The sequence below is a fragment of the Rhinolophus sinicus genome, linkage group LG05 (genome assembly GCF_036562045.2).
Source record: "Rhinolophus sinicus isolate RSC01 linkage group LG05, ASM3656204v1, whole genome shotgun sequence".
NCBI classification, from domain to species: domain Eukaryota; kingdom Metazoa; phylum Chordata; class Mammalia; order Chiroptera; family Rhinolophidae; genus Rhinolophus; species Rhinolophus sinicus.
Genome location: NC_133755.1, coordinates 70551499 through 70565327, shown reverse-complemented (window position 1 = coordinate 70565327; position 13829 = coordinate 70551499). Strand labels below are relative to the sequence as shown.

At 38.1% G+C, this 13829-nt stretch overlaps 1 long non-coding RNA gene across 1 annotated transcript; it reads right to left on the bottom strand.

Moving 5' to 3' along the window:
• Positions 1-9310: 9310 nt before the first annotated feature.
• Positions 9311-13249, bottom strand: LOC141571587 (uncharacterized). Its single transcript, XR_012496428.1, has 2 exons — positions 12585-13249; positions 9311-12420 (listed from the first exon to the last, which is right to left on the bottom strand). It is a non-coding gene; the product is annotated as an uncharacterized LOC141571587 (long non-coding RNA).
• Positions 13250-13829: the final 580 nt, after the last annotated feature.

Genomic DNA, 13829 nt, shown 5'->3' with positions numbered 1-13829 from the left:
TTGCAGATAAGGAAGTTAACTATGTAGATATGTGGGGAAAAAGATCATTCCAAGGAGAGAGAACTGCCAGAGCAAAAGTCCTAGGTCAAGGGCGTGCTGCAGGAGTGGACTGAGTAACGGAGAGAGTAGCAGCCAAGATCAGAGATAACTGCCAGGAGACTGGAACTGGCAGATGTGGAGAGCTTTGGTAGCCACTGTAAGGACTCTGGTTTTACCATGAGTGAAAGGGGAGCCATCAACGGGTTTGAGAAGATAAATAGCTTCCGCTTTTCAAGGCTTCCTCTGGCAGTTGTGGAGCTTTCGGTCATGTGAGGGCAGGAGCAAGGTGTCTAGATGGGAGGTTAGTGCAGCAATCTGGGCTAGAGTGTGACCATAGTGGTAGCCATGGAGGTGACAAGTCAAGTTCTTGGTACATTTTTGAGACAAAGCCAGCAGAATTCCTAACGGATTGGATGTGGATGTGAGAGGAAGAGAAGAGTCAAGAATGACTTAGACTTTGCCAACTGGGAGGATAGAATTGATGTGAACTGCGATGGGGAAGCCTTCAGGTGGGCAATCCAGATGAGATTACCAAGGGAGTGAGTTTAGGGAGAAAAAGGTAAAGGGCTGCACTTGGAGAAGTTCAACATGAAGACTTCTGGGGGAAGAGAACAAGAGGCAATGGTGACTGAAAAAGAGCCCCCATGGACATAGACGGAAAGCCACGAAAGTGTGCTGCCCCAAAAAGCAGAGGAAGGAGGTGAATCAAGGAGGAGAGAGTGACCAATTGTGCTTTGACTTTCTTGGGGAAGTAGAAGCAAGATTATTGGCTGAAAGTGAAGATAGGGAAGGAAGGAACTTCAGTTACAGACTTCCTTCTCAGGTGTCCCAGTAATGAGCATTGTGAGAAAAGTTTTAAAAAATTTTTATTGTAAAAAAATTTTTAAAAAAGTTTTATTTATTTTTTTAACTTTTTAAAATTAGTTTCAGGTGTACAAAACAATGTAATTAATAGCTAAACATTTATCATTTATATCCCTCATACAGTGATAACCCCCTCCCCCATCTACTATCTCTCTGACATCACATACAGCCATTACATTTCCACTGCCTTTATTCCTAATGCTGTACTCCACTTCTTGTAAATATATAGTTGACATTCGTTATTGTTCAGCTTCAGCTTCAGGTGAACAGTGCAGTGGTCAGGCAGCTACATCATCCCTGAGGTGGTCCCCCTAACGAGACAAGTGTCCATCGGATACCCTACAAAATCTTTACAACATTATTGATTATATTCCCCAAATTGACTTTCATATCCCTGTGGCAATCTCGTGGTTACCGACTGTTTTCTGATCCTCTCATCTTCCCCCTTATCCCTACCCCGCCTCCCATCTAGCAACCCTCAGTTGGAGAAAACTTTTTGTGTCTTAATTCAATGGAGGTAATGTTTCTTAGTGGATTGTCCTGGGGTCGAATCACCATGTTCAAGTTGAAGCACATCCTACAGAAGGTGAGAAGCACTGATAAATTGGTTGGCAGAGCTATGGACGCTGGAGAGCAATAAAATTGAAAGTAACTCAGCCTCTAAGTTTAAATGTATAGTTTTCATGTAAGGGACCTGTTGTCATCCCTTTGTATCTTTTTTTCTTTTTTTTAACTGGGGAAGATTGGGGAACAGTGTGTTTTTCCAGGACGCATCAGCTCCAAGTCGTCATTATTTTCAATCTAGCTGTGGAGGCCACAGCTCACTGGCCCATGTAGGAATCGAACCGGCAACCTGGGTGTTATGAGCACTGAGCTCTAACCAACTGAGCCAACCAGCTGCCCATCCCTTTATATCTTAATCCAAATTAGCTGTAACCCAAGTGATAAGATTCATGTCTTTATTATTAAGAAACAGAATAAAGGACAGCAAAGGTCTCCTTTATCACTAATCTGACATAGAGGGATGAATGAGACCAAGCATTCAATGTAAGTAAAGCCACGATTTTCTCATACTTAATAAAAATGATAAGATTTTTATAGTGTATTAGTTTATACCAAATTAGCTATCTGATTTTATAGAAAGGAGCTGTGTAAAAGATTAATATAATGGACTAGTGCTTCTAATATAATTGAAAACTTGGATTTTTCACATCATATTAGTGACGGGCATGCTCTGTGCAGTTTTCTGGTGGAATTAGTGCCATCTGGAACACATGAACAGCTTTGATGTATCATATTGTCTGAGGGACTTTTGTAATGCATAGGCAGTTTCACATCCTTAAACCTTATTTCAACATATTGTCAAGTGTTTTGTTTTCCTAAATTGAAGAGAAAGTTCCTCCACAAAAGGCAATCATTTTGCGTTTTTCAGCTGCAAAGTTGATGCCCTTTTCAGTAGCCCATGTAAACTGAGTGTCTTTGCCGTCTTCCCTCAGCCAGGAGTGTTTGTCCACACTGACCCTCTCACACTCTTTTACTGCTCCTCTGACAAGCAGACCTGTGAGCTTGATGGCAGAAGTGTGATGCAATTTTGGTCCCTAAGTGCTATTGAACCCTCCTCCCCCCAAAAAACAAAACTTATTTATTCAAATGGACATGAAAACCATATTCACGGGATTTGATGAAATTGTTGACTGGTTGGCCATACCCCTGGTGTGGGCCATGAGGTAGCTCAGTGCTGTGAGTGCTTATTACTCCCGTTTTCTGTCTTGTCATTCTTCTAGTCTTTCCCTTGTCCGCGGCTTCCTGAGCATCTGCAGCTCTTCCAGAGACATCAGGCTGTTTCATAACTGTCACTTCGCCATGCTGTTAGTGTGGTCTCTTCAGACTGGGAGAGTCTCCTCTAATACCTCGCCTTCATCTTTCTACTCGTCTCTCTTCTCTTCTGATCCTTGATCTCCATATGCCCACTCCGCCCTGCATTTGCCATAAACTTAAGTCCTTCTTTCTAGAACCCTCCACATTACTGTGACTCCATTATAAATCTTATTGCACTGTATAAACATTTTGTGCTTGCATGTCTTTCTCCCTTTCTAGATGATGTGCTACTTGAAAATAAGGCTATGCCTTTCATCCCTGGATCCTTTCTTTAGTTTCTGACCTAAGAAATTTTTAATGACTAGGTAAGTGCACGGACAAATGGCAAGTTTGCTGGGACTAACCTCTATCAACTTGGAAGTTCTTTTCTCATTGATAATAAGTCTGTGCATGTTTACTTAGGACAGTTTCTATTTTGTGCAGTTAAAAGTAATGGGAGTTCTTTAGCTTATATATATTTATCTATCTATTTATCATCTGTCATCTATCTAATTTTCTATCTATGCATAAATTGTAAATCAACCTGGCTTTTCTGGTGGTTGGAAATAAATGAAAACTTCAAAAACTTATAGAAATGATTTTGCAGGTATGCTTCCCTGTTCTCTTCTCATCTTAGAGAGATGATTGTAATTAATACCTCTATTAAGGGTAATATTAAAAAAGGCATTAATAGAAAGTCCTTCTAAACAGATAACGAGACTTTCCCTCAGCACTGAGCTTTTGATAACCACGTGACGTAAATGAAGTGGTTTAGCCCATGTTCAGCCCAAAGTAGCCTCCCTGTGGCTGCCGGGCTTTTAAATTCCATTGCACATTTGGAGCAACAGTGTGGCTACTGTGTACTCCTACACATAAGACTGATAGAGTGTTTAAACCTCTAAACAAATAGCAATTCAGTGCGTGGTACACTGTAATATATGTTACATTTAGTGAGTGTGTCAAGATCTGGTGGACCGATTATTTATTTGACTAGCTAGCCTAGTAGAGACTGACTAAAGGGAATTGCATGCACATAGAATGCCTGCCAATAAAGCAGGGCATTCCTTAGACTAGATGGAAATATTCTAAAAGGTGATTTCTATTGCATTTTAGATCAATTTCCCGGGAGTATTCAAATCTGAAATTATAATGGAAATCAAGGTGAAAATATATCTGTTTCTCTGTTTTTTGTTTTGTTTTATGTACAATTTCCTTACTATTTTGATACATCCATCTGTATGGCACATAAGAATGGTTGTCTCACTCTTGTTTCTGAAATAGATTCTTTTTTCCCACCTTGGGCAGTTCTGAAAAGCTTTTAAATATACAAAACAAACAAAAAAACATAATTAAATAAAGCTGTCTTCTAGTTTCTCCTGAAGTGGGCAAGAAAGGGAATCAAAAGAAATCAGAAATAAGGTTTTGAGTTTGTATTTTTCTCCCTCAGGCAGACCACTCTTCTTAGCATAAATGAATGATGGAATATTTAGCTGCAATAATTGATGGTGTTCTATATGATAGCCTATTTTAGAATGCTTGGGGTTTTTATTGTTTCTGGGACTAGCACTTGCTGCTGAAACAAGAGATGACTCTCCTTGGACTGACTGAAATTTAATAGTACAACTTTGGAGCTGGCCACTTCCTCCTGTGTTCCACTGCCCGCTCTCGTCACCCTGTGATACACAGAGACTCAATGTCACCTGTTGAGTGAGGCGTTGTATATCCTGCTTGTATTCAGATACATCAAGGCTCGAAAGAATGGAGGCTCTGTGAAACATAACCAAGCTCCGGGTTGACTTACACTTTCTGAACTACATTTGGGTGAGTTGAGTAGAAGGGCATGCTCCATTTAATAAAGCAAGAGTTACAGTTTCAAACATGTGCAAGTCAAGAGGAGAATTTGGTCTCTATAAAGCTATGATTTTAATATGTATATTTTCACTAGGTTTTCAAAGTGCTTTCATGTCATCTTAAGCATTCCTCACCATCTACCTGTGTGTGAGGTAATATTATTTCTACATCAAAGATGGGGAAACAGGCTTTGAGAAGACAAATGACTTTTTTAAGATTACATAGTCATTAAGAATCAAAAATCAGAATTTGCGCTTGGGACTTCTGAATCCAGGTCAATAGTGGCAGATACAAAAGTGAGGCCCACAACGAACCATATGTAATCCTGTTACTCATACCCAGTGTGAGTCCTCTCTCACCAAGAATCTGGACTGTCCTCTGTCACTCACTGAAGGACATAAAAGGGATGCAGTGAGACTCCAGCAAGGTGCCAGGAAAACTTGCAGTTTCGGCCTTAGTCTCATGGAAGCCTCATGATGGAAGAAGCCAGCCATCATGCAGAAAGCTTGACCATGCTGAGATTACCCTGCTGTGAGGAAGTGCAGCTAGTCAAGAGGCCACATGCAGAGAGAAAGATAGCTGACCACGCCCGAGCTTTTCCAGCCATCCCAGCCCAAGTGTCATAAACAGAATGAAGAAGCCTCCAGAAACTCAACGTTTGCCACCATGTGTCAGCAACCACATGAGAGAGAAGCTCTGAGCTACAACAGTTCCGCTGAGCCCAAAACCATGAGCGATAATAGTAAATTGTTGTTTGAAGTCACTAAGCTTTGGATGGTCTCATAGGCAGCAATAGATAACTGGAGGAGTGATGTATAAAACTTTCCCTATTTTCACCTGAAACTAATAAAAAAAAAACTTTTCCTATTTTCCTTCAAAAATGCCATTAAATTTCTGCTTGGAAAAATGTTTCAAAGCACATGGAAAACTATGTAATTCCACGTCATGGTTTTCAGAATATCAGTGTTGGGAGCCAATTCTCCTTGGGCCTTTCATGTTTCTAGATGTATTGTCAATAAAAGCACTTTGTTCTGGACTACCTATCAAGGATGCCATGTAGCAAACAGCCCTGTAAGATAGAGCAAGTATCTCCATTTGAAGCAAAGAAGGAGATTTTACCTTACTTGCAAGCTAATAAGTTGGGCTTCCATAGTTCCATGGATGCCAGTAACATAAGGCAGGTAATGTTTTACTCTGGAGCAAAGAGCAGGCAGACTCAGTGTCCATTACAAAAGATTCATGTTCTCTAACCTCAAGGTTTCTGTATTGTAACATATTCCACAGTGCATACAGGTGTCACCTGGTCCTCTTTATGTCACCCCGTGGGAATTGGAGCTTGGGGAATCAGTGCAAATGCTGATACTCTGGCTATTGCTGTTGTAGTGAATAATGCATCATCTTTTGTCTTGGACTTGGGAGTCTCGTGTCTTATACAGGCACACCTCTGAGATATTGTGTGTTAAGTTCCAGACCCACACAATAAAGTAAATATCGCGATAAAGCAAGTCACACAAATTTTTTGGTTTCCTAGTGAAAAAATAGTATAAACATAAAGTTATGTTTATACTATATCACAATCTATTAAGTGTGCAATAGCATAATGTCTAAAAAACAATGTACATACCTTAATTAAAAAATACGTTATGGCTAAAAAATGCTAACCATCGTCTGAGCCCCCAGGGAGTCTTAATGTTTTTGCAGGTGGAGGGTCTCGCCTTGATTGATGCTGATGGCGGCTGACTGATCATGTTGATGTTGATGGTTGCTGATGGTTGGGTGGCTGTGGCAATTTCATAAAGTAAGACAACAATGAAATTTGCTGCACTGATTAACTCTTCCTTTCATGAATGATTTGTCTGTAGCATGTGTTGCCATTTGATAACATTTTATCTACAGTATAACTTACAAAATTGGAGTCAATCCTCTCAAACTCTGCCTCTGCTTTATCAACTAAGTTTACTTAACATTGTAAATCCTTTGTTGTCTTTTCAATCTCACAACATCTTCACCAGGGGTAGATTCTATCTTAAGAAATCACTGTCTTAGCTCATGCATAAGGAGTAAACTCCTTATCCATTCAAGTTTTATCGTAAGATTGCAGTAATTCAGTCACATCTTCAGGTTCACTTCTAATTCTAGTTCTATTATTATTTTAGCCACATCTGCAGTTATTTCTTCATGGGAACTCTTGAACCCCTCACAGTCCTTCATGAGGGTTGGAATCAACTTCTTCCAAACTCATGTTAATGTGGATATTGTGACCTCTTCCCATGAATCATGAAAGTCCTAAATAGCATCTAGCATGGTGAATCCTTTCCGGAAGGTTTTCAATTTACTTTGGCCAGATCCATCAGAGGAATTACTATTTATGCCAACTACACATTTATGAAATATATTTCTTTTCTTTTTTTTTAATTGGGGAAGGGGAACAGGACTTTATTGGGGAATAGTGTGTACTTCCAGGACTTTTTTCCAAGTCAAGTTGTTGTCCTTTCAGTCTTAGTTGTGGAGGGCACAGCTTAGCTCCAGGTCCAGTTGCCATTGCTAGTTGCAGGGGGTGCAGCCCACCATCCCTTGCGGGAATGGAACTGGCAACCTTGTGGTTGAGAGGACGCACTCCAAGTGAGCCATCTGGGAGCTCAGCAGCAGCTCAGCTCAAGGTGCTGTGTTCAATCTTAGTTGCAGGGGGCAGAGCCCACCATCCCTTGCAAGACTTGAGGAATTGAACTGGCAACCTTGTGGTTGAGAGCCCACTGGCCCATGTGGGAATCGAACCAGCAGCCTTCGGAGTTAGGAACATGGAGCTCTAACAGCCTGAGCCTCTGGGCTGCCCTGAAATATATTTCTTAAATAATAAGATTTGAAAGACAAAATTACTTCTTGATCTTTGGGCTGCAGAATAGATGCTGTGTTAACAGGCATGAAAACAACATTACTCTCATTGTACATCTCTATCAGAGCTCTTGGGTGACCAGGTGCATTGTTAATAAGCAATAATATTTTGAAAGGAATCTTTTTTTTTCTGAGCAGTTGGTCTCAACAGTGGGCTTAAAATATTCAGTAAACCATGTTGTAAATAGATATGCTGTTGCCCAGGCTTTGTTGTTCCATTGATAGAGCACAGAAAGAGTAGATTCAGCATTGTGCTTAAGGTTCCTAGAGCATTGGCTTCAATTTAATGCCACTGGTTGCATTAGCCCCTAATGAGAGAGTCAGCCTGTCCTTGAAGCTTTGAAGCCAGGTATTGACTTCTCCTTTCTGGCTTTAAAAGTCCTAGATGACATCTTCTTCCAATGCAGTCATGCATTACTTAATGATGGAGATACATTCTGAGAAAGGCATTTTTTAGCAATTTCATCATTGTGTGAACCTCATTGAGTGCACTTACACAAACCTATATGGTATAGCCTACTGCATACCTAGGCTGTATGGCATATGTAGCCTATTACTCCTCGGCTACAAACCTAAACAGCATTTTACTGTACTGAATATTGTAGGGAATTGTAACACAGTGGTAAGTATTTGTATATCTAAACATATCTAAACGTAGAGAATGCACAACAAATATATGGTATAAAAGATAAAAAATGCTATAATTGTATAGGTGTACATACAACGAATGGAGTTTGCAGGACTGGAAGTTGCTCTGGGAGAGTCAGTGAGTGAATATGAAGGCCTAGGACATTAATATAGACTTCATAAACACTGTATATTTAGACTACACTGAGAAATACTTTTTCTTCAATAATAAATTAACCTTAGCTTACTGTAACTTTTTTACTTTATAAAGTTTTTAATTTTTTGAACTTTTCAACTCTTTTCTATGAACACTTAGGTTACAACACACATTGTACAGTTGTGAATTTTTTTATATTCTTATTCTATAAGCTTTTTCTCTTTTTAATTAAAAAAATGTTAACCTTTTAAACTTTTTGTGAAAAACTAAGACAGAAGCATACACATTAGCTTAGGCCTACAGGGTTAGGATCATTAATATCACTAACTTCCAGCTCTGTATCTTGTCCCACTGGAAGGTCTTCAGGGGCAATAACCCACATAGAGCTGTCACCCCTATGAAAACAATGCCTTCTTCTAAAACACCTCCCGAACGACCTGGCTGAGGCTCTTCTCGGAGAGGTGTTACTCTTCAGAAACATGTCCATGGTAGTGTGCTTGGTTTGTTTCTTTTATTACCATAGATTTCTTATAAACAGATACTGCACCATGAACATTCCTATGAATGGAAACCCTTCGGTGTCTGGGTCCATGTTTTCAAAATTTTTAAGGAGCTTGTTGAGATCTACAAAAGATTCTACTACACCCTTCACTGCTAGTTTTCTTGGAGGTTCTTCTTCCTTTTACTTCTCTTACAGTTTCCTTTTCTCTTGAGACTTCTTCAGCTCTGTGTTCTTTTTCTAGTTCCACAGCTCCACAGTAGTCAATTCCTCAGAAAGAAGCTTGAGGAGCTCCTTAATGCCATCCTCATCAACACCCAGTGTAAAGTCATTTGCCAGCTCAACCACAGCCTTGTTGGTGTTTGCGATCTCCTCATCCTTGGCAAGGATGGGCAAAACCCATATCACTTTTGAGTAGAAATACAAAATTCCTAAATAAAATATTACTAGAATGACTTCATCAGTATTTGAAAAGTTTACCTGTTCTTACCAATTAAGACTTATTCCAGGAATATAAAAGTCTCTTTAAATGTATTAGTATAATTTATTATATCTACAGAAAAAGAAAAACATTATCATACAGAATCCAATGAATCATTATTCAAAGTTTAACATTTGTTCTGGATTATAACAATTTATAGTAAAATGGATATACCGTATTTTGCTGTGTAAATGGAAAAGCACACTTAAAAAAGAAAAACAAGTGTGCACACCCATGTTTCGGGCCCAAACTTTCAGGGAAAAAAACACCTTTTATTTTAATTTTTTAATTCAAATTTGTATTTGTTTACATTTAGGTACTTGTCTTTTGTATTATAAAGGAATTTTAGCATTTATTTTTTAACATATTATGGTACAAGAAATTTTATGTAACAAATAATTATAAAACAAATAATTACAAGAACAGATACAAGGTACAAGAAATTTTATGTACCAGTAACAAATTTATGATATTAATGCATCATATGAGGCCAAGAACTCATTGCAAGTTCACTGTAAGTTCAACAAAACAGATGATCCTATTCCAGGATGTTATTTTGCATACGGGTATTGTTACTGATTTCTAGAGTTACACTTTTAACTCATAAGCCAGGGGTGTCCAAACTTTTTTCAACGGTTTTCACCAAGGGCCATATGTGGTAAAATACACAAACAGCCTGGCCACTCACTCGAGATGAAGTACGTATTGCCTCACCTGGTTTATTTAAGTAAACTAAATATATTTTTGGAATTTGCTGCAGGCCAATAAAAAATGGATTGTGGGCCGCATTTGGCCTGCGGGCCGCAGTTTGGACACCCTTGTCATAAGCATAAACAAAAGAATTTAAAACATTTATATAGATACTGAATTAGTACTATCCATGTACAATGCACATCCTTATTTTTCCCTTACAAATTTGGGCAAAAAAGTACACATTATACATGGCAAAATATGGTAGATTATCTCAAACCAAAAATCAACTTTTTGTTCTATAGTGAAATAGCAAAAAGTATTTCTTTAAATGCTGGAGAAAGCAAAGATGCTCACCATTATTATTGTTATTTATTTTTCAGAAAAAGTCAGCCAATATAATTAGATAAGAAATCAAAATATGACATATAAATATTGAGAAAGGAGAGATAAAGTTATTATTTGTCCATGATATGATTATGAACTTGTGAAATAAGACGGAGTCAACTGATTCCATCAGGAATACTAAGAAACCCTTGTAAGAAAGTAAAAATCAAGTGTAATAACTTTCTCCTAGAATTTAGTAAGTATTAAAAATGGTATAAAGGTTTTATATCCAGTAATACGCTTAGAAAGAAGAGTATTTGACTGACCTGAGAAACTAAAACTCTGCTGAAGGAGATGATAAAAAAAGGCTTGCATAAAAAAAAAAATAAATAACTGTAGTATTCTTGGATGAGAAAACTCAATAGTGATAAAAAACATTAACTTTTTTCCAAAGTAAAATAATAATAATAATAAATTTAATAACATTTCAGAGTTTTGAACTTAACATCATTCTAAATAATCCATTAGTAAGACTACTCCAGGATGCAAGGGGAATTTTGAAAATAGGACTGAGAAAGACTTGCTTTAACAGATACTAAATATGCTATAAAACTGAAAACAGTATTACACTGATACAAGAATAGTCAGATTACTGGAACAAAATAGTGAAAGAAAACATAGATGACTATATAATTTTGGGATGCATAGGAAAGACTACCTTAGCACTGCATATGAGGCAGAAAGTGTGAAGGAAAATCCAATACATGTTACCATATTATAATAAATAAGCAACCCCCACTCTGAATTTCTTTATCTTTCTATGTCATAATAGCAAATTGACAAAGAAAAATAAAATTTAAAAATAGAAGGCAGAAAACAAAATTGAAGAACATTCTTATAAGTAAATAATAATAGTTAATTAAGATTCTTAATTTATAAAAGAGCTTTTCCATATCAATAAGACAAAAAAGGTGACCATTCCAATAGACACATGAGATAAGGTCATGAAAAACTCACCAGAGAAAAATAGATGTGAAAAATTTCAAACTTCAGTAATCAATTAAGTGCAACTAAAAACAAGATACAATTTATCAGATTTAAAAGAATGAGAATAATCAGCATTTTCCACATTTGGGAAAACAGACATTCTAGAATGTTCTAAGTGGATGTGAAGAGTATTAATAGGTACATCCTTTTAGAGGGGTAACCAGATACATAGTATCTCTTTTTCTCTCTCTCTCTCTCTGTCTCTCTGTGTGAATAGATATGGTAAGCATTCTAAAAAATGTATTTTCCTTTTTTTTCTTTTTTAAGTGTGTTTTTCCAGGACCCATCAGCTCCAAGTCAAGTAGTTGTTTCAATCTAGTTGTGGAGGGCGCAGCTCACAGTGGCCCATGTGGGGGACTGAACCAGCAACCTTGTTGTTAAGAGTACTGCTCTCTAACCAACTGAGCTAACTGTCTGCCCCCACCCCTCCAAAAATGCATTTTCCTTTTGATCTAGCAATTTCATTTAAACATTTTTCCCCCAAGGAAAAAACAAGCAATCTAATTCTTTTATAAATACTAATAACCTTTACTCCATGTTCTTTTTTTTTTAAATTTCAAGTAAATTTATTTTTACTCATAACATCAATACAATTCTGAACATTTTCTCCTTTTTCATTGTTTCAGGGGCTGTAAATTATAACCCACACAGGTCAAAAGCCATGGTTTATAATTTCCAGATATTTTCAGTTATGTTCTTGAATGAAGAAAACAAATTTAAAGAGCATATTAAAGATACGCCAGGAAGAATCTAAAACTGTTCTAAAAAATAAAATCTATTAAAAAATACAGCAGGATGTGGCCTGGGTTTTAATTCAAATTAAAAAAAACAACCTCAACTAAATTAAAAACTGTTAGTTGCAACTTAATTTGTCACTACAACGGGACTAGGAAGTGCTTCGATTAGAAAGGTGAATGCTAAAACCACTTGTTCTCAGTTACACGTTGTCAAGTGGGCACATTCCAGGGAAGGGTTTTAGCAGAAGGAAGGCAGAAACAAAAAGTGGTACTGATGACTGGAAGCACCAGGAGTTGCAAGATTTTGTAATCTGCCTTGTCCTGAGAGAATTTTTGAGGTCTGCATTGTGGCCTGTTAAAAAAAAAAAAAAATGCTGTAATATGCAGGGGTGCTATGTCCCTGACAGTGTAATATCGAATTATTGCAAATAAACAGCTATTACCAGGATTCATAAAAGGAATAATTAATGGTATTGTTAGCTTTTTAAAAAAATTAGAAAATAAATGGCCACTTACTAGTTGTTTTGAAATGCTAATGAATTTCCATGGGATCATTTCCAGTGAGTCAAGTTTATTCCTCCAAAAGCTAGTTTTGCAAATACAGTTCTGCATGCAAGTCAAGATCGCTCACATGTAGATCTTTTCAACGTATGTGAAATGGAAACAAGAAGTTCTTAGCTGAAAAGATTTCCTTTACTGCCTCCTCCGGAGGGGCTCTTGTTGCCATCCCAGGGCAAGGTGAGCATAAATCCCCTAGGAATATCATTTCCCCGTAGTTCTTTTTCAGGAACAAATTCCATATTGAAAAACAGTTGACAGGATAATCTATAAATTGGGGGTAGGAGGGTAAGTAAAAAATCAAGTGATGGCACAATAAGGGGAAATTACCCTTTGGAAAATATTATGATAATTTAAAAATGTGGGCATTGTTTTCCTTTCAATTGTTCACTAAACACTAACCCTTCCCTGCCTGGTCAGTCTGGGAAAGAGACAACCATGAGGAGGAGGCTTTCATGGAGTTTGACACTGTGTGTGTGCCACTAAAACGTTCCTCGTCCCCGAATGGCCTCTGAATTCTCGCCAGTTGCCTCCAATTCTCCTCTCTAGGTTCACAATATGCACAGATATATTTTAAAAATAAAATCATACCAAGCATAAAGAGTTCGTCTCCCTTTTCCTGTTTTCCCTGTCACTGGCTCTCTTTCCTCCCTCCCCCACCCCTAGCCCACCCACCTCCCCACCCTCCCCACTGATACAAACAAAGAGACCAGCCCAGCTCCTCCTAGAGCTCCCACAGCAGGCACATCTGTCACTCCAGAAATGTCGTCCTCCTTGGCCAATCTACTGTACAATCAGAATGGGGAAAGCACTTGTTTAGAAAGGTGTAGGGACAGATAGGTATTACACTGAGTGAGTCTGGACCAATCTGGGAAGGGGGTGCTGACCTATCCGGCTAATCTTCTCTAAAGAGAAGTTTCATTTCTAGGAGAGCCTCCGTGGTAGGTGCGCACATACACACAGACACACACGCACACCTTCAAACTGCCCCAGTCCCCTCTCTCACCTGTTTTGGGATATTTCCCCAGTCAATGTATAAGAATCAGCTTTTGTGCCAACCTATCTGCTAGTGCCAATGCCTCCCTACTCACCAGTGAGCAAATTAGAAATAAACAGTCTTGTCCCCACCCACCTCTGGCTCAGTCAAACCAATTACCACGTGAGCACAAAAGTGTCCAGTGAAAAACAAATAAACAAACAAAA